This window comes from Lissotriton vulgaris, chromosome 10 (genome assembly GCF_964263255.1).
Source record: "Lissotriton vulgaris chromosome 10, aLisVul1.2, whole genome shotgun sequence".
Lineage (NCBI taxonomy): Eukaryota > Metazoa > Chordata > Amphibia > Caudata > Salamandridae > Lissotriton > Lissotriton vulgaris.
Window position 1 is genome coordinate 1,017,127,272 of NC_141698.1, and position 19,139 is coordinate 1,017,146,410.

Sequence of the window (19,139 nt, forward strand, 5' to 3'; positions counted from 1 at the left end):
GCCTCACTACTTTCAAATGTCACCAGCCGCCCCTGGCATGTTGTAGCTTGCTACTCATTTAGGCAAGCGCTTCAGTGCTCCACATAGGGTTAGTAGGCCCTCTATCAATATAGCACTACAATACATTCAAGACCACTCCATCCCCTGTCTTCTTGGCTCTGTCCTTTAGCTCCGGCCTCCTTGCAGCCTTCCATTCAAATTATGCTGTCTTGCATCTGCCTTCAACTCCTGCATTCTTCGCTCTCACAATCCTCATCCAACTGTTGAGTGATTACCTTCTCAATCCCATCCCTTCTTGTTTTTTTATGTGGTTTTTTTACGGAGTTTCAAATACCACGAACTTGACCCGAAAGTATCGCACGACATAGCACCAGTTGCGTTACATGAGGACACATTCATTTTTGTTAGGCACAGGGAGATTAAGTGATTTTCCCAGTATCACAGGATGTTCAGCGTCATTGCAGAGACTCGAACCCGGTTCCACAGATTTGCTGGTATGAACACCATAATCCAATGCTTTCATTTCATGATGCCTTCAGAAATCCTCAGAGCTAGTGAGGGGGAGTTGTTTGAAGCAGCCAAGACCCTGGCAGTTCATTACGAAAAAGACAGTGTTGAAAGAACAAATACAACTTATCTCAGGTGGCACAATAAAGGATCTAGCTGACCTTTTATTTTTGAGAAACCATGCAATTCTGCCCAGTGTTTTTGATCTTGCAACAGCACTGAAACTTTTTCTAACAATTCCGATTACTCTAGCCAGTGCAGAAAGGTCATTTTAAAAGTTAAAATTATCTCCAAAGCACAATAATGCAGGAAAGGCTGTCTGGGCTTGTAACTTTAAGCATCGAGAGTGATCAAGCAAATAAAATACATGTGAAAGGTTTAACAGAAGAGTTTGCACGAGAAAGGAAAGAGGCAAACATTCTTTCATTCAAGTACATCTCTCCTATTCAGTGAACCAAGCAGTAGTAGCCTTCAGCCACCAGTCTAATTTGCCAGTCATTCTTCCTGGTGTAAGCAGTCTTCAGCCTTGTGTTCACTCTTTCAGGATTGTTTTCTGCTGTACCAGCCTTCAAACTCTGCAATACATTTCATCAGGCTCCTGTAAATACTGTTCCTACTTTAAGTCTGATTTTCTAAATATATTGGTCCTTTGAATCCCATGAGAAAGAAGTAAGTAATATGGTATTCTGTCAGTATATCATACTTTAAATATAGTTCGCTTATATATAGGCTACCTCAATATTCTGAACATACGTTTACAGAGGCAAGAAGAAATGTATTCAGTTTGACCTGACATTTATGCAATCCCTTGATATTTTCTTTTGCACAGACAAAAGGGGCATCATTTGAGTAAACAGCTTTGTTTATTTTGCTGCTGAGCTTGTTAATGTTTTGCCGGTCACTTAAATATTTGCGCCTTTATACACAAACTAAAGGGGCATACTTTGTCAAAACTGGTTTAATGTTCATGCTCCTACACTTATCGTTTGCAACTTTATGCACAAATAAAAGGGGCATTGTTTGACTGGACGGGTTTGATGTTTATGCTGCTACATTGTTATTACTTTACCAGGCACTTTGAAAAATGTATGCCTTCATGCACAAACAAAAGGAGAATTAGTCTGACTAAATAGGTTTGATATATTCATGCTGCTGCCTGCTGTACTTGTTACTGTTTTGCTAGTCACTTTGAAATATTTGAGCATTCAAAAAGGGAATTGTTAGTTTAAACTGGTTTGATTATTGTATGGTGCTGTAGTTGTTTATCAGTTGCTTTGAAATATATGTGCCTTTGTGCACACACCGAACGGGGAATTGTTTAACTAGCCTGGGTTAATTTTTGCATACTGCTCGACTTGTTTTTACCATGCACTTTGAAAGAATTTTTTCACCTTAATGCAAGAAGAAAGTTGGATTGTTTTACAAAACATGCTTGATTTTTGTATATTTCTGGACTGGTGATTGCTTTATTTTGCACTTTGAAAGTATTTGCACTTTTTGTTTGGCTTTACCAACTAAGGTTTGTTTAGATCGTCTTTATGGTACTTCCTGAAATGGTTTATTTTTATTCTACATGCAGTATTATTTATGGTGTTGCTTGCACTTGTCTGTAATACGTGTACCTTAAATCATGTATTTAGCATTGTTTACACTGCAGAAATGATAAATTAAAATAGACAAACATCTGCATCAATGTTCTGAAGCATCCAAACCGTTTTCTTCCTCAGCCTTGTTTGCCTGCCTGTTTTGCAATACTTACTGATAAAGGCATTATGATTGAAATTGCTTCCCCAGTTCACGTTATTATCATGCACAACCCTTGACAGTCTCTAGTGTGTGGCATGCAGATAATTCACCAGTCTATTTATCTTGACTTTCGCAGGATACTGAGTTATAGCTTGTGTACTTCTCATGTATATTGTCAGTCGAGTTTTTATGGAATTGCAGGTTTGGGTATTGACAATTCTATTTCAGACCCTTCATAGTTGTTCTTTGTTCTTCAGCCATAGGCAGTTCCTGAGACAATAGGATCACTCCTTGGCATTATTCTGATTGATACCTCAGTTAAATAACCTGCTTTTGATTGTATTGTTATAAATGGCATAACTTGCATGTTAAGAGCGTTTCCCACTTTCTCATTAGAACTTAGAGAAAGACAATGTAGAAGAATTTCATTTAAACGTTGGAGGTTTCAAATCAAAATATACTTAATTTCTGGTTGGTAGGGCAAAGTGGTAGGTGGTGGGCCGAGCCCCCGGGGTGGGCCCTCCATCTGCTTTGCAAGAGGGGCCCCCTCAAGTTTCGTTACGCCACTAATCTCCACTTTGAATGCAAGCTCGATCCTGGCTCGTGCTGTTGGTTGCTTTGCCCCTGTAATGACAGCATAGAATTAATATGCCAACACATCTGACTCGCTCCTTCTGCCCCTATGTTCGTAACACATCCTCCTCTCACCTTATGAGATGTCTCAGTGAAACCGCTGTCTCCCACACGATGCCGTATGTAACTCATCGGTCGTACGAACGCCTCTTAAACTTAGACGACGGGCACAACCGAGCCAGAAAATGATGAAAATCAACAACCGCCCGTAATAAGGACCGACCTCAATCCTTAGCTGGATGCCATCTTTCAATCTGTCTGAAACAGCTCACAAGCTGCCTTCTAACAAGAACTCACCATGCGCTGTGAATTACCAAACTACAGGCAAAACATCAACTCCTGTACTACCATGTCCTCCGACCGATGTGTAACGATGTCGACAGAAAATACCCATCTTAAATAAACGTCCTCCCTCACACTCAAAGTCACTGGAAATACGTAAAACGAAACAAAGTAAGAAAGGAAAGAGGGGGAGAAAAAAATAACAGAAAAAGAATAGGTGCAACCCTGCTAATTGACTTTAGATACTCTGGAAGAGGTGAATGTATAGGTGGAGAGCAGCAAACAATACATTACAATACATTTTTCAATCCTCTTCTTCTCGGACGTAGAAATGAGTCGATCACTATTGACAAAACTTTGAATCATAGAAAAACAACTGTGATCTATTTTTTCAATGATAATCTGAAAAAGATTGTCAAATGGAGAGCAGTATACAATACGTATGATATCCAACACTATTCAAACATTAGTCATTCCTCTTGTACTCGGACATGAAAATTGCTCAATCATTATCGACATGAACTGTAAATTATAGAAAACAGCCATAATCTATTTTTTTCTTTGAGACCTTTTGGATCCTGAGAATCAAGTCTCCTAATCCAAAAGATCTCCCTCTGCAACAGGGTTCTGGTGATATCTTTCCCTAGAGTGGGTGCTACAATTTTTATCACATGAAATTTTACCTGCGCAATCGTGTGTTTGGTTTCTAACCAATGTGATGCTAAGGTACTAGTTCTCTTCTTTGTTTATCGTGCTGTTAATAGAGTTTACCAGTACACTACAGTTGTAGGTGGCAACAGTGCACAGTGGTCAAATAGCTATACTTGAATGCAGATGGTTCTTGACAGGCATGTTTTAGGCAGCATGCACACCACTGCAGCACGGTAAACAAATAGTTAATTTTGGGTTAAAGTCTAATAGTAGGTGTGCTTCCCTCTTCGCCCGAGCGTCATCGAAATAGTTACTATCCAAGCCATCCTGTGAGGCCGTGGCATGCTGCTCTCTATCCTGCCTGCCAGCTCCCCGACCCCGTCCATGAGAACCTCTTCCTCTAGGGGCCGTGACTTTCTGCATCAACACTGGACACTTGCTACACCAATGTCCCTCCTCCCTGCAATACACACACTGATTTAGCCCCACTGGCATAGTATTCTCGCTAGTACACGAAAGCTGCCAGTCCGAACCACCACTCTGCCGTTCCCCTGAGAAACCTGCTGTAACAACACCTTTATCTTCAAATCCTTGTGCTTTTTCACCATCTTCTCCCTGTCCTAGGATCAGGTGACTGAGTCTTAAGAGACAGAACTTCACTCCTTTACCATGGAGTATAAACCCACTGTTCTCAGAAACGGGCCTCCACCCTTGGTCTAGTAACTACATCATGCTGATCCCGTAGCTCTGACATTTCAAGGTGATATGTGGGGTGGACCTCCCTCAGAAAAAACTGAGCTACTGTCTTCCAGCTCTTCTCAAGCAACCTACTCAAATAAGCAACTAACGTCGCAACATTACCAAAAACTTGAATAGGCGCCACATCAGCAACGTACACATGATCCTTAATTTCATAGATAATCTGCGGTGCTGCATCTTGGAAACACTGCTCCCAAAGTCCGATCAAAGTAGCAGACATGTGCTTAAGGGCATGCTGATGTACAAAAGGCTCATATTCCTTCATCACACTCTACACATCTTCCACATTGTAAATGGGGTTACAAACCCACTGGGCAGCCTGATTGGCTACGACCTTTTTCTCTTTATCCCCCCATCAGATTGTATCAGTGTCTGTCCCAGATGCTCCCTGACTATTTCCCAATCTCTGTCCCCCAGTCGACGCACTGGTCTCCCGCGACTCAGGGATGTTGGGGGATTAAAGAACTAGGTGGAAGTAGCAACAGAAGTAACAGTCACCAATGTTGCAGCTGGCTGGGACCTCAGGCGTATGTGCTGGGGAGGGGGATGCTGAAACAATAGGTGTAACTAAATGGAGTGTAGTCCTGGGACGGAGGGGCAGCTGGACCAAATAATGCAATAGACTAAGGGAAGTTGCTGACCCCACACTTTGACTTTTTATCTCCAAAGTTAAGAGAAAACTAACAAAGACTAATCTTCTGTTTGTTGGGTATATTTATTTTTACCCTTATAAATTTGTCAATTCTGTTTCCAAATTTTCATGAGTGTGAAAAACACTGTACAATAAATACACATTTACACATATATACACAACTACTTCACATTATACATATATACATTTTGTAAACAATCTTTTTCTGTAATACAATGATTTTTATCAACAAATAATTTCTCTCTGCAAGATAAATATCAGATAAGATAACCACAAAAACAATAAGCAAAAAATTGCTAAGAGAAAGATCAAAATCAAACTTTGAAAAATGAATCAAAGTAGCAATCAATGAAATCCTGTTGTCTTTCTTTTATGCCTGCCAACGCGTTTCAAATCCGGTGTTTACAAGTGCCAGATTCTCACCAGGGCTCTTTCGTTGTGGGTAGTCTAAACAAGAAGTGTAGAAGAAGGAAATTAAATAACTAGGGTTCTCTAGTTTCACATAGCCCTTAAGCCACTGGGTGTCACATCAAAACTGTTAGTACCTTCATTCATGGACGGGCGGTCCCGCTGGTCCACTTCTTCTAATATTACCGAAACAGTCCTCAACCTAATGTGCAAGTGAAAGAGGGGGAGTATTTACTAGTCTAGATTAAGGACAACTCAGTCAGAGTAGTACCAGGTTCAGGGGCCTCAAAATCCTACCTTATTTCTTTAGGCAAAACGTGTGTGCGAAGACCTCGATTCTTCGTGTGTCACAATCAACGCGATCTAAAACAGTAAACGGACATGGTGCTTAGTGCCCGGTTCCAGTAAAGCCTTAGTTTAAACCTGCGTCCCTGCCAAGTAACATACCTGACTTGCTCTTTCCGGTCGCGGGGTTTTAGTTGCTTGGCACTTTTTGTTCACCGCGCTGCTTTCACCAGCGTTACTTGATCACGCGGATTACCTAGGCGAAGCGCAAACTTATTATTGTAATAGAACGCGGTGCACGCGTTTGTGTGTGTGCTGCAAGAGAGCTCTCTCACCTGTCGATAACTGCTCCAGGACGGAGATGCGAACATTCTCTTAACGTGGCGGCCATGTTTGGTTCCTCCAATATAGGCAAACATCGCAATGCATTCTGGACAATGTAGTTGTTGGCCAGTTCAGAGTTGCCATCAGAGATTGATTCAGAGTCTAGATACTTCAGAAAGTGAGTTCAGCCCCGTCTGCGTGCTGGTAAATTTTGAATTAAGTAGGCCTCCTTTTTCAATAAAACCTGTTCTGTATTTGTCGCCAGTTTTGACTGATTCATACTAAACAAAACAGTCCACTTGAAGTCGTGTTCTCCATGTTTCTTTGAGCAAATAATGCTGTCATCCATTAATAAACTGGAAAATAAGAAAAAATGTGTTCAGTAGAACATTAGCAAGGGCCAGCGTGCCGCACTTAAAAGCCTCAAAGAAGACTCTACAGTGGTAATGAAACAGGCCGACAAAGGCGGTGCTGTAGTTATATGGCCTAGAGAGAAGTATTTAGCCGAAGGCTCCTCCCAGGTTAACAACCAGGAGTGGTACAGGAAGCTACAAGAAGATCCTTTACAACAGATACAGGCATTAATATCAGACATTGTCCAAACTGGCAGGGATAGTGGGTTTTTGGGCCCAAAGGAGGGTGAGTTTCTAGTGAAGAAGTTTCCAAGAACCCCAGTGGCATATTTTCTGCCTAAGATCCATAAAGATTTGAATAATCCACTGGGACGACCTATCGTCTCGGGTTGTGAATCATGCCTTGAACCTCTTTCCAAATATGTGGACTTTTTCCTAAAGCCTTTTGTTAATAAAGTCAAAGCATATTTGAGAGACACTACTGACTTTTTGACGAAAGTAGAAGGTACCCTGTTCGACCAAACAACACAACTCATGGTTACAATGGATGTTACATCCCTCTACACGCAGATCCCACAGGACGAAGCGTTGGAGGTGATGGAACTCTACTTGGACTCCAGAGAAAGACCACATAGGGTCCCTACATCCTTCATTCTCAAATTAGCGGAAATCACGCTGAAAAAGAATTATTTCCGCTTTAATGATGAGTTTTTTATGCAGATTAAGGGCACCGCTCCAGAAATGGCCGTACTCTCATGGCCGAATACAAAAAGAAATACGTGGAAGAAAACAATCCATTTAAACATCACATTGTACAATGGTTCAGATATATCGACGACGTGTGGCTCCTGTGGCAGGGGAGCCACAATGAGTTGTCTGAGTTCCGTGAATGGCTAAATTTGAAACACCAGGACATAAAATTCTCAATAGACTCTAGTTACGTGAAAATGACGTTTCTGGATGTCGAAATATCAAACGCTGAAGGCAAATTAAATTCTTCCTTGTATAAGAAAAGAACTGACAAAAACACCATCCTCCACTACAAGAGTTCCCATCCAAGGAACTTGAGGGCCAACCTGCCATACGGGCAACTTCTTCGTATTCGAAGAAATTGTTCTGAGGTAGGCCAGTACGGCCAACATGGACATAATTTCTGTGAGGAGATGATCCAAAGGGGCTACCCGAGGAAGTTACTTAAACATTCCTACAAGAGGGCACGTTACACTCCAAGAGAGTGCCTCCTTGAAGTCAAAGAAAAACGTGAGCTTGAAAACATGGTATCTGTCACCACATTTTGTCCAGACACCCACAAAATAAGACAAATGGTCCTTAAAAATTGGCACCTTTTAGAAGAACTGGAAGTGCCATTACCTCGTCCTATATTTGCATATAGGAAGAATCAAAACATTGGCCAGCAGATTGTCCAAGCTGATATAAGGTTACCAAAACTCAAAAATGATCTACTATCACAATGGGAAATGAAACCTGTAGAAGGACACCACAGATGTGGTAACTGCGTGGCGTGCGACACTACTATCGAGGGCAAAACATTTCAACATGCAAATGTTACTTGGAAGCATGAGTGCTTCTCCGATTGTAGGACTAAGTACGTGGTTTACGCGATTGTGTGCCCATGTCCCAAAATCTATGTTGGCAAGACGAATCAAAAAGTTAACGCCCGAATGACCCAACACAGATCACGCCTTAAAAATAAGGTCCTCACTGCGCCCCTGGTACAGCATTTTTTAGAAAATAAACATGGAGAACATGACTTCAAGTGGACTGTTTTGTTGAGTATGAATCAGTCAAAACTGGCGACAAATACAGAACAGGTTTTATTGAAAAAGGAGGCCTACTTAATTCTAAAATTTAACAGCACGCAGACGGGGCTGAACTCACTTTCTGAAGTATCTAGACTCTGAATCAATCTCCGATGGCAACTCTGAACTGGCCAACAACTACACTGTCCAGAATGCATTGCGATGTTTGCCTATATTGGAGGAACCAAACATGGCCGCCAAGTTGAGAGAATGTTCGCATCTCCGTCCTGGAGCAATTATCGACAGGTGAGAGAGCTCTCTTGCAGCACACACACAAACGCATGCACTGCGTTCTATTACAATTATAAGTTTGCGCTTTGCCTAGGTAATCCGCGCGATCAAGTAACGCTGGTGAAAGCAGCGCGGTGAAGAAAAAGTGCCAAGCAACTAAAACCCCGCGACCGGAACGAGCAAGTCAGGTACGTTGCTCGGCAGGGACACAGGTTTAAACTAAGGCTTTACTGGAACCGGGCACTAAGCACCATGTCCGTTTACTGTTTTAGATCGCGTTGATTGCGACACACGAAGAATCGAGGTCTTCGCACACACGTTTTGCCTAAAGAAATAAGGTAGGATTTTGAGGCCCCTGAACCTGGTACTACTCTGACTGAGTTGTCCTTAATCTAGACTAGTAAATACTCCCCCTTTTTCACTTGCACATTAGGTGATCCGTCCCCATACAAGGTTGAGGACTGTTTTGGTAATATTAGAAGAGGTGGACCCGCGGGACCGCCCGTCCATGAATGAAGGTACTAACAGTTTTGATGTGACACCCAGTGACTTAAGGGCTATGTGACAACTACAGAACCCTAGTTATTTAATTTCCTTCTTCTACACTTCTTGTTTAGACTACCCACAACGAAAGAGCCCTGATGAGTCTCTGGCAATTGGAAACACCGGATTCGAAACGCGTCGGCAGGCATCAAAGAAAGACAACAGGATTTCATTGATTGCTACTTTGATTCATTTTTCAAAGTTTGATTTTGATCTTTCTCTTAGCAATTTTTTGCTTATTGTTTTTGTGGTTATCTTATCTGATATTTATCTTGCAGAGAGTAATTATTTGTGGATAAAAATCATTGAATTACAGAAGAAGATTGTTTACAAAATGTATATATGTTAAATGTGAAGTAGTTGTGTATATATGTGTAAATGTGTATTTATTGAACAGTGTTTTTCTCACTCATGAAAATTTGGAAACAGAATTGATAAATTTATAAGGGTAAAAATAAATATACCCAACAAACAGAAGATTAGTCTTTGTTTATTTTCTCCTAACTTTGGAAATAAAAAGTCAAAGTGTGGGGTCAGCAACTTCCCTTAGTCTATTGAAACAATTGGTGTAGCAGGGAGACTGGTAGCCATTGTAGCCGCAGACGGAAAGGAAAGAGAGAGGACAGGAGGCTCTGTGGCCAAAACAGCTGGATCAATAGCAGAAGAAGCGAAAACAGCAGAGACAGAAGAAGCGGGTGGCTGAGGCTATGATAGGGCAGGGTATATTCTCTGCGGGTCATATGGAGGTGGGAGTCGGCGTATCTAACAATTCCTATACAAAAGTGTAATTCTCTTCTCGAGCTACATAAGACTTTTCACATTGTAATCAAAATCTCCTATCTGCATACTTTATTCCTTCTTCTATCTTCTCTCTATCATGTGCTACAGCCTATTGAGTCACTGTTTGCATTCTCCCCTTTTGGGCCTCTTTTTCTGCTTTCATCCGCCTCTGTTTGACTACTTTCTGCCATGTCCAGAGAGTATCAAATATAGACTGCCTACTTCTCCTTGCAAACAGTTTTTCCTGTAAGAACTCCATTCTCTGCTTATCAAAAGTACCTGTCAGTGGTCACTGCAACTCAGTATTGTCCCTCGTATTTTATTGCCATAGTGTACTAAACATAATAGGGCCAATGCCATGTTTAACATGCCTATCAAAATTCGGAGTGCATTCTGGAGGAGCTGGCTGGCTTTCTGCCAATCGAGCATCAGCAGAACTACAACGGCAGCCCAAACAAAACATTTCGCTGAAACAAGGCATTCGAAAAAAAACAAGTTCACTACTTATGTTTAACAAAGTATTTGCAAATACCTTTACCATAGTCGATCCTTAGACTGCATCAAATACAAATCAAAGTGGTGCCATGTTCATAAAGAACTCAAACAAATTCAAGTGCTTGTCCAAAGAGGGTCCTCAGACAATGTCAAATACAAACCAAAATGGCGCCATCTCCACAAAGAACCAAAGCAAACTCACTTGGTGCTCATGGGTCAAACAAATTTATTCTCCACTGCCGACCCTTCAGACCAAACGGTCAAATCGAAGGGTTTTGCCGTTCTGGACCCCATTTGGGATGACCTCTGGGCGAGACACCGCCCGGTTAGACAGACAGGGCTGCTGTGAGTTCAAGACTTTCTCGTGTAGGGATCCCTGGTCCGTCCACGGGCGAGGTTGGGTCACCCAATGGGGTCCCTGTTCTGGCGCCAACTGAAGAAAGTGGCCCATTTAGGGTCACTCGCAACGACCACTCAGCCTTCCATACAAATGAAGAGTTGGTCAGACAGTAGAGATTAGGTGACAATCTCTACTGTTTATTTATTAGTTACACTCGACCGGAGCCCTGTCTGCCCAGTCTCTCGGGGTGCTGTAGAGGACTGACTTCAGCAAGCATGGCGATACATAATAGACAATTCAAAACCAATAAAGACACGCCCCAACTGGGAATTTCCAGTTGGTAACTGTTGAACAAAGGAGATACATAAGGATGGACTTTGATCCTGAGACTGGGTACATGCTATCTCAGCGCCAAGATCAGTCTGCCTGTGCCCCCTGCTCTAAGGGTGGGAGCAGGCTTATCTAATGGGAAAGGTATGTACTCACAATTCTTTTTTATTTATTAGCACAGCGAAGCTCAACCTTGGAGAAACAAAAAATATAGCAGCTGCTTTCAGATGGCGTAGAGAGGAGAGTGAGACAGAAGGCAATTTCGATCATGGCTCAAAATGGAGGCTGAAAATAAAATGGTGCAGCGAATTCTAACTTAAGATATACGATGCATGAAAAAATCAGCAAAACATTTTTATTCCAACAACCTTAACCTAGCCCTGTAGTGAAAAATAAAATGATAATAACTAGGTTATTATCATTTTATATTTCCTTTCTCCTGCTCTAAGAGCAGTGTGGTGACGCTCCACCGCCTTAGCGGAGGAGCCACCCCTGTTGTGTGGAGCAAAGCTGTTCTGCAAAAAAAACAGATTTAATCTGTACTCAATTGCATTCAAATTTGCTCTGTGGGTGACGGGGAAACATGCAGTACTCCCAGCCAAAATTAGATCTAAAACGAACCCCAAGACCTGCCCAAACAACTAACAAACCGGGGATTTCTTGTGAGCTATGGAGTCCTCACTGGGCCTCATTTCCCAAATGAGAGACCCACAAACCGCCCTACCTCGAGCCATGTTTTGATGAAGCCAAACCAAAGTTAGCATTTACTGAAAGATTATAATGTACTTAATGCATCTGTATGGACAATTAATTCTTTGGAGTAGTTAGGACTTTGCAGAATTGGGGCAGTGCACATGGACTGCTTCTGGTCATCAAATGCCTTTTGACAGCTGACTGTCCATTGAAATTTCTTCGGCATTCTTTTAGGAGTTACGTCATTCAGGGGTGTCACTATGGAACCATACCCCTTGACAAATCTCCTATAGTACCCAGTCAGGCCCAAGAAAGCTCTGACCTGAGTCTGGGTGGTTGGAGCAACCCAGTCCATTATGGTCTGGAGTTTGCTCTGCAATGGTTGAACCTGGCCTCCACCTACAAGGTGGCCCAGGTACACAACATGACTCTGCCCTATCTGGCACTTAGTAGCCTTGATAGTTAGGCCTGCCTTCGGCAGGGCCTCCAAAACATTTTTCAGGTGGATCAGGTGATCTTCCCAGGTGGAGCTAAAGACAGCAATATCATCAAGATAAGCTGAGCTATTGTACTCCAGGCCTGTTAAGACTTTGTTCACAAACCTTTTAAATGTGGCAGGTGCATTTTCTGATGAAAGGGCATCACCACAAATTGATAATGTCCATTAGGGGTTGAAAATGCTGTTTTTGGCTTTGCATCATCAGCAATTCTGATCTGCCAGTAGCCAGCTGTTGGATCAAATGTGCTCAGAAGGTTGGCAGATGCCAACATATCTATGAGCTCATCTGCTTTAGGAATTGGATAGGGATCAGTCCTAGTGACTGCATTGAGATCTCTGTAGTCTAAACAAAACCTCATCTCTCTTTTACCACCATGGGTGTGAGGTTTGGGTACTAGGACTACTGGACTAGCCCAAGCGCTATCTGAAGGTTCAATTACTCCCAAATCCAACATTTTCTGGACTTCTGTCCCGATACAGTCCCTGACATGATCAGGTTGCCTATAAAATCTTATTTTTAACAGGCAGACTGTCCCCTGCATCCACTACATGAGTGCACCAGGTAGTCTGACTTGGAGTCAGTGAAAACCTAGGTCTGTACTGTTGTAGAACTTGTCTGCAATCTGTTTGCTGCTGATCAGTGAGGCTGCCTGCCAAGGCTACTCCATCAACTGATCCATCATCAGGGTTCTGAGAGACCAGGTCTAGGAGAGGGTCACTCTCTTCCTCCTGTCCTTCATCAGTAGCCATGAGCAATCCCATGTCTGCCCTGTCAACATTTGGTTTCAGCCTGTTGGCATGAAGCACCGTTTGGGGGCTCCTGGGAGTTCCAAGATCTACCAAGTAAGTAACCTCTCCTTTCTGTTCAATAATGGTGTGAGGTCCACTCCACTAGTCCTGGAGAGCTGCTGGGGCCACAGGCTCCAACACCCACACTTTCTGTCATGGCTGGTAAACAGTCAGTACAGCTTTTTGGTCATGCCAGGCTTTCTGTAATTCCTGGCTAGCCTCAAGGTTTTTAGTTGCCTTTTTCATGTACTCAGCCTTCCTGGAGCGGAGACCAAGTACATAGTCCACAATATCCTGTTTAGGGGTTTAAGAGGTAACTCCCATCCCTCCTTCACCAGACAAAGTGGTCCTCTGACAGGGTACCCAAACAGATGTTCAAAGGGGCTGTAGCCAACCCCCTTCTGTAGAAACTCTCTGTATGCAAACAAAAGGCAGGGTAGCAGGCTATCCCATCTCCACCTGAGCTTTTCTGGGAGACCCTTAATCATACCCTTTAAGGTCTTGTTAAATCTTTCAACTAGACCAGTGCACTGTGGATGATAGGGTATGGTGAACTTGTAATTCATTCCACACTCCTTCCTCGTTGCAGTCAAGTAGCTGGACATAATGTTTGCATCTCTGTCAGATGCTACCTCCTTAGGGAAACCCACTCTTGAGAAAACTCCCAAGAGGGCTCTTGCCACAACAGGTGCTGCAGTGGTCTTAAGGGGAATTGCCTCTGGGTATCAGGTGGTGTGATCCACTACCACTAGGATAAACCTGTGCCCAGATGCAGTTTGGGGATCCATTGGTCCAACAATGTCAATCCCTACACGTTCAAAGGGAACCCCCACCACATGTAGTGGTATACGGGGGGCCTTTGTAGTGCCACCTGCTTTGCCACTGGCTTGGCAGGTTATACAGGAGTGACAAAACTCCTTGGTGTCTTCAGACATGTGGGGCCAGTGAAAGTGAGGGACAATTCTGTTCCGAGTCTTGTTCTGGCCCAGGTATCTGCTAAGGGAATATCATGGGCTAGTGTCAATAGGAAGCCCCTGAATGCCAAAGGTATGACCAACCACCAGGAAGCACCAAGCTTGGGGTCTCTACTCTCTCAATACAGGAGTCCATCATCCCAATAGAAGTTATGGGTATCACTAGGATTCCCAGCAGCCTCAGCAGCAGCTGGCTGTCTGAGGGGTTAAAGTGAAGGGCAGCTCAACTGCGCCTGACTCAGATCTGCCCTTGAAGTGCCCCCTGTCCCTAAGAACTCAACCTGATCAGGCTCAAGCTCCTCTGGGACAGTTCCTTCTTCAGGCTCACAATCAGCTTCCTCAGAAGGCTGATCCTCACTCTGAGTCAGGGGGGAAGGCACTGCCTTAATCCTACTGCTCCTTTTCTTGGTAGGCAACTGGACCATTATTCCAGAATCCAGTGCCTGTCCAGTGTTAGACTTTTTGACCTGTGACCTAGTCACTGCAAGGACATTTGCGGAGATACCTAACATTTCTGCATGGGTACTATACTCCACTTCAGATCAGACTGAAGTCTCTAGGTCATTGCCAATCATGCATTCAACAGGGAGATCTGCACTGATCACAACCTTCTTAAGGCCAGTTACCCCTCCCCAGGAGAAATTAACAACTGCCATACTATGGGTGGTACTGACGTTGCTAGCACTGATCACATGGTAAGTCTCACCAAGTATGACTTGTCCAGGGTCCACCAAGTCTGGTGTCACCATTGTGACACTTGCCCCTCTGTCCATGTAGGCGTCAACCTTTTTGTCATTAATTAAAGGTGTTTGTCTATACTTGCCCAGGTTACTGAGACTCACAGAGGAGGTCATATCCATGCCTCCACCACAGACCAAAATGGATCACTGACACAATATCGAGGTCAAGAATATCGAGTTACAAAAATATTGAGGTAAAAATATAGAATACCAAAATATCGACCTCCTATCTCCAAACAGGTAAGTACAAAAATATCTAATCAAAAATATCGATGTAAAAAATAGTTAGTCAAAATATCGAATTTTTAAAAATGCTTTAAATTAAATAAAAATGAATGAAATAATAAATATAATTAACTTAAACAAACTTAAACAACTTAAATAACCTTAAAAAAATATACAAATTAATTTGTTAATACATTTATATAGGCCTGGGCGGAGAACTACGCTCCGTTCGCGGAGTTTGCGAAGTTTCGGCAACTTCGCACTTCACGGAGCGCGCGAAGCTGTCGCCTACTTCGCAATCTACAGTGTAGCGTAGTAGTTTTTCATCCTCGCGCGCTCAATAGCATTCCCGCGTGCGCGGTAATGACTTACCGTGGTTCTGCGTTCGCTTTCTCGCTTTTCTCTCCCGGTCGCGTTCGCTACGATGTTTGGAATCCGGCCGCACAATCCAACCCGACTGTTAGAACGCGATAACGTCATTCGGACGCGCGAACAACTGAACAAGTAGTTGTGTTCCCGAACAAGACGTGCACCGCGCGAACGCGTTATTCGCGACCCGAAAGAGGAAGTAGGGGACGCGGGCGGGCGGGACAATTGCAAAAACAAGATGGCCGCGCCCATAGCCCACCACATGGGTACGGTCGCACGCTACAATCCCCCGAACACGCAGACAGCGCCCCGAACACGCACTGCGCGCTCCCGAGCAAGAAAAACGGCTCGCGAACGGGACCAGCAAGCTACTACGCAAGCTCGCGAAGCTACGCGAAGCTCGCGTAGTGCGAGAACGGCTTCGCGTAGCTTCGCGGAGTGTGGCTACGCGAACTACGCCCACCCTTACATTTATATATATATATATATATATATAACTGAAAAAATAAAGAATTTCAGCGGCTGCTGAAACTGAAAAGAGTCTGTCTCTCTTGTTTTTTGTGGACGCCGTATAGATGCTGGCATTGAGAGTGGAATCAGGATATATATATATATATACATATATAAACGCAATACTAATAAAATAATTACAATATTTTTACCGTAGGAATGCGGAAAGTGTAAAATTTACTATAACCACTCCAGTGAGTGCAACAGTAGGGAAAGCGTTGGATAGCGTAGGGGTAAAAATTACTATTCCAACTCCACTGAGGGCAACAGTAGGGAAAGCGTTGGATAGCGTAGGGGTAAAACTGACTATTCCCACTCCAGAGAGTGCAACAGTAGGGAAAGCGTTGGATAGCGTAGGGGTAAAAATTACTATTCCCACTCCAAAGAGTGCAACAGTAGGGAAAGCATGGTCCTTCTCGACCGTGTCAGAGCAGCGGGCATCCGGGGCGCTGCCTTTTCCTGGCTTGCGTCCTTTCTTCAGGGCAGGTCTCAAGCGGTTCACCTCTCAGGCTTCTCCGCTTCTCCTCGCTTGGTTACCTGTGGGGTCCCCCAAGGTTCTTCCCTTTCCCCTCTTCTTTTTAATCTTTATATCTACCCTCTTATTATTTCTCTTCTCAAGCTGGGGATCTCTGTGTATAACTACGCGGATGACCTCCAGCTCGTCTTTGATCTTCCCCTTCTGATTATCTTCCTAAATTTTGCTCCACCTTAGTCTTTATATCCGAATGGATGAGCATCAATCACTTGTAGCTTAATCCGGACAAGACGGAGCGGGTGGTCCCTCAAACCCTTGGTCCGCGGTTCACTGGCCCCCTTCCTTTGGTTCCCCCCCTTCACCGGTTTCCTCTGTTCGGACCCTAGGCATCAAGGTCAGCCATGACCTGTCTATGCATGCCCAAGTCATCTCCGTAGTATCCTCTTGCTTTCTGTCCCTCCGCCTCATTCGGAAGATTTCTCGGTATTTCTCTGCGGACGCCCTCAAAACCATAGTCATGGCTCTCATCACTTCCCGCCTTGACTATGGGAATGGCTTGTACGTGGGCATACCCGCATATGAAACCCGCCGTCTTCAGGCCATTCAAAACCAGGCTGCCCGCCTCATTCTTCGTCTTCCCAAATCTTCCCACATCACCCCTGCACTCAAGTCCCTTCATTGGCTTCCTGTGCACCTTAGATCTTTTTTTAAATTGGCCTGTCTGGCCTTTCGGGCCCACACCCACTCAGCTCCCCTCTTTATTGGATCTCTCATCACTCCTCATTCCCCCAGCCGCACTCTCTGCTCCTCCTCTCTTTCTCTTCTGCACGTCACCCGCTTACGTAAATCCAGAACGGGAGGCACCCGCTTTTCGGTGCTAGCCCCCCGGTTCTGGAACAGTCTTCCTCTTTCCATCCGTTCCATCCCCATCTATACTCATTACGTAAAGCTCTCAAAACTTTCCTGTTCTCCCAGGCATTTTCCTGCTAATCTCCCCGAGTCCCCTCTGTGAGTCTGGTCAAACCCCTAGCGCCAGGAAGCCACTTGGCCGCAGTGCGCTTAATCAAGTTCTTTTTTAATTTCATTTCATTTCATTTCATTGGATAGCTTGGGGGTAAAAAATGTACTCTTCCCACTCCAGAAAGTGCAACAGTAGGGAAAACATTGGATAGCAGGAGGGTTAAAATTTCTATTCCCACTCCAGAGAGTGCAACAGTAGTGAAAGCGTTGGATATCGTAGGGGTAAAAATTACTATTCCCACTCCAGAGAGTGCAACATTATAGAAAGCTTTGGATAGCGTAGGGGTAAAAATTACTATTCCCACTCCAGAGAGTGCAACAATAGGGAAAACGTTGGATAGCATAGGGGTAAAAATTACTATTCCCACTCCACAAAGTGCAACAGTAGGGAAAACGTTGGATAGCGTAGAGGTAAATATTACTATTCCAACTTCAAAGAGTGCAACAGTAGGGAAAGCATTGGATAGCGTAGGGGAAAAATTACTATTCCAACTCCACAGAGGGCAACAGTAGGGAAAGCGTTGGATAGCGTAGGGGTGAAAATTACTATTCCAACTCCAGAAAGTGCAACAGTAGGGAAAGCATTGGATGGCGGGAGGGTTAAAATTACTATTCCCACTCCAGGGAGTGCAACAGTAGGAAAAGCATTGGATAGCGTAGGGGTAAAAATTACTATTCCCTCTCCAGTGAGTGCAACAGTAGGGAAAGCATTGGATTGCGTAGGGGTAAAAATTACTATTCCCACTCCAGAGAGTGCAACAGTAGGGAAAGCGTTGGATAGCTTAGGGGTAAAAATTACTATTCCAACTCCAGGGAGTGCAACAGTAGGGAAAGCGTTGGATAGCGCAGGGGTAAAAATTACTATTCCCACTCCAGAGAGTGCAACAGTAGGGAAACCGTTCGATAGCGTAGGGTTAAAAATTAATATTCCCACTCCACAGAGTGCAACAGTAGGGAAAGCGTTGGATAGCGTAGGGGTAAAAATTACTATTCCCACTCCAAAGAGTGCAGCAGTAGGGAAAGCATTGGATAGAGTGGGGGTAAAAATTACTATTCCCACTCCAGAAAGTGCAACAGTAGGGAAAGCATTGGATAGCGGGAGGGTTAAAATTACTATTCCTACTCTAGAGAGTGCAACAGTAGGGAAAGCATTGGATAGCATAGGGGTAAAAATTACCTTTCCCACTCCAGAGAGTGCAACAGTATAGAAAGCATTGGATAGCGTATGGGTAAAAATCACTATTCCACTCCAGAGAGTGCAACAATAGAGAAAGCGTTGGATAGCGTAGGGGTAACAATTACTATTCCATTCCAGTGAGTGCAACAGTAGGGAAAGCGTTGGATAGGGTAGGGGTAAATATTACTATTCTCACTCCAAAGAGTGCAACAGTAGGGAAAGCATTGGATAGCGTAGGGGTGAAAATTACTATTCCAACTCCAGAAAGTGCAACAGTAGGGAAAGCATTGGATGGCGGGAGGGTTAAAATTACTATTCCCACTCCAGGGAGTGCAACAGTAGGAAAAGCATTGGATAGCGTAGGGGTAAAAATTACTATTCCCTCTCCAGTGAGTGCAACAGTAGGGAAAGCATTGGATTGCGTAGGGGTAAAAATTACTATTCCCACTCCAGAGACTGCAACAGTAGGGAAAGCGTTGGATAGCTTAGGGGTAAAAAATACTATTCCCCCTCCACAGAGTGCAACAGT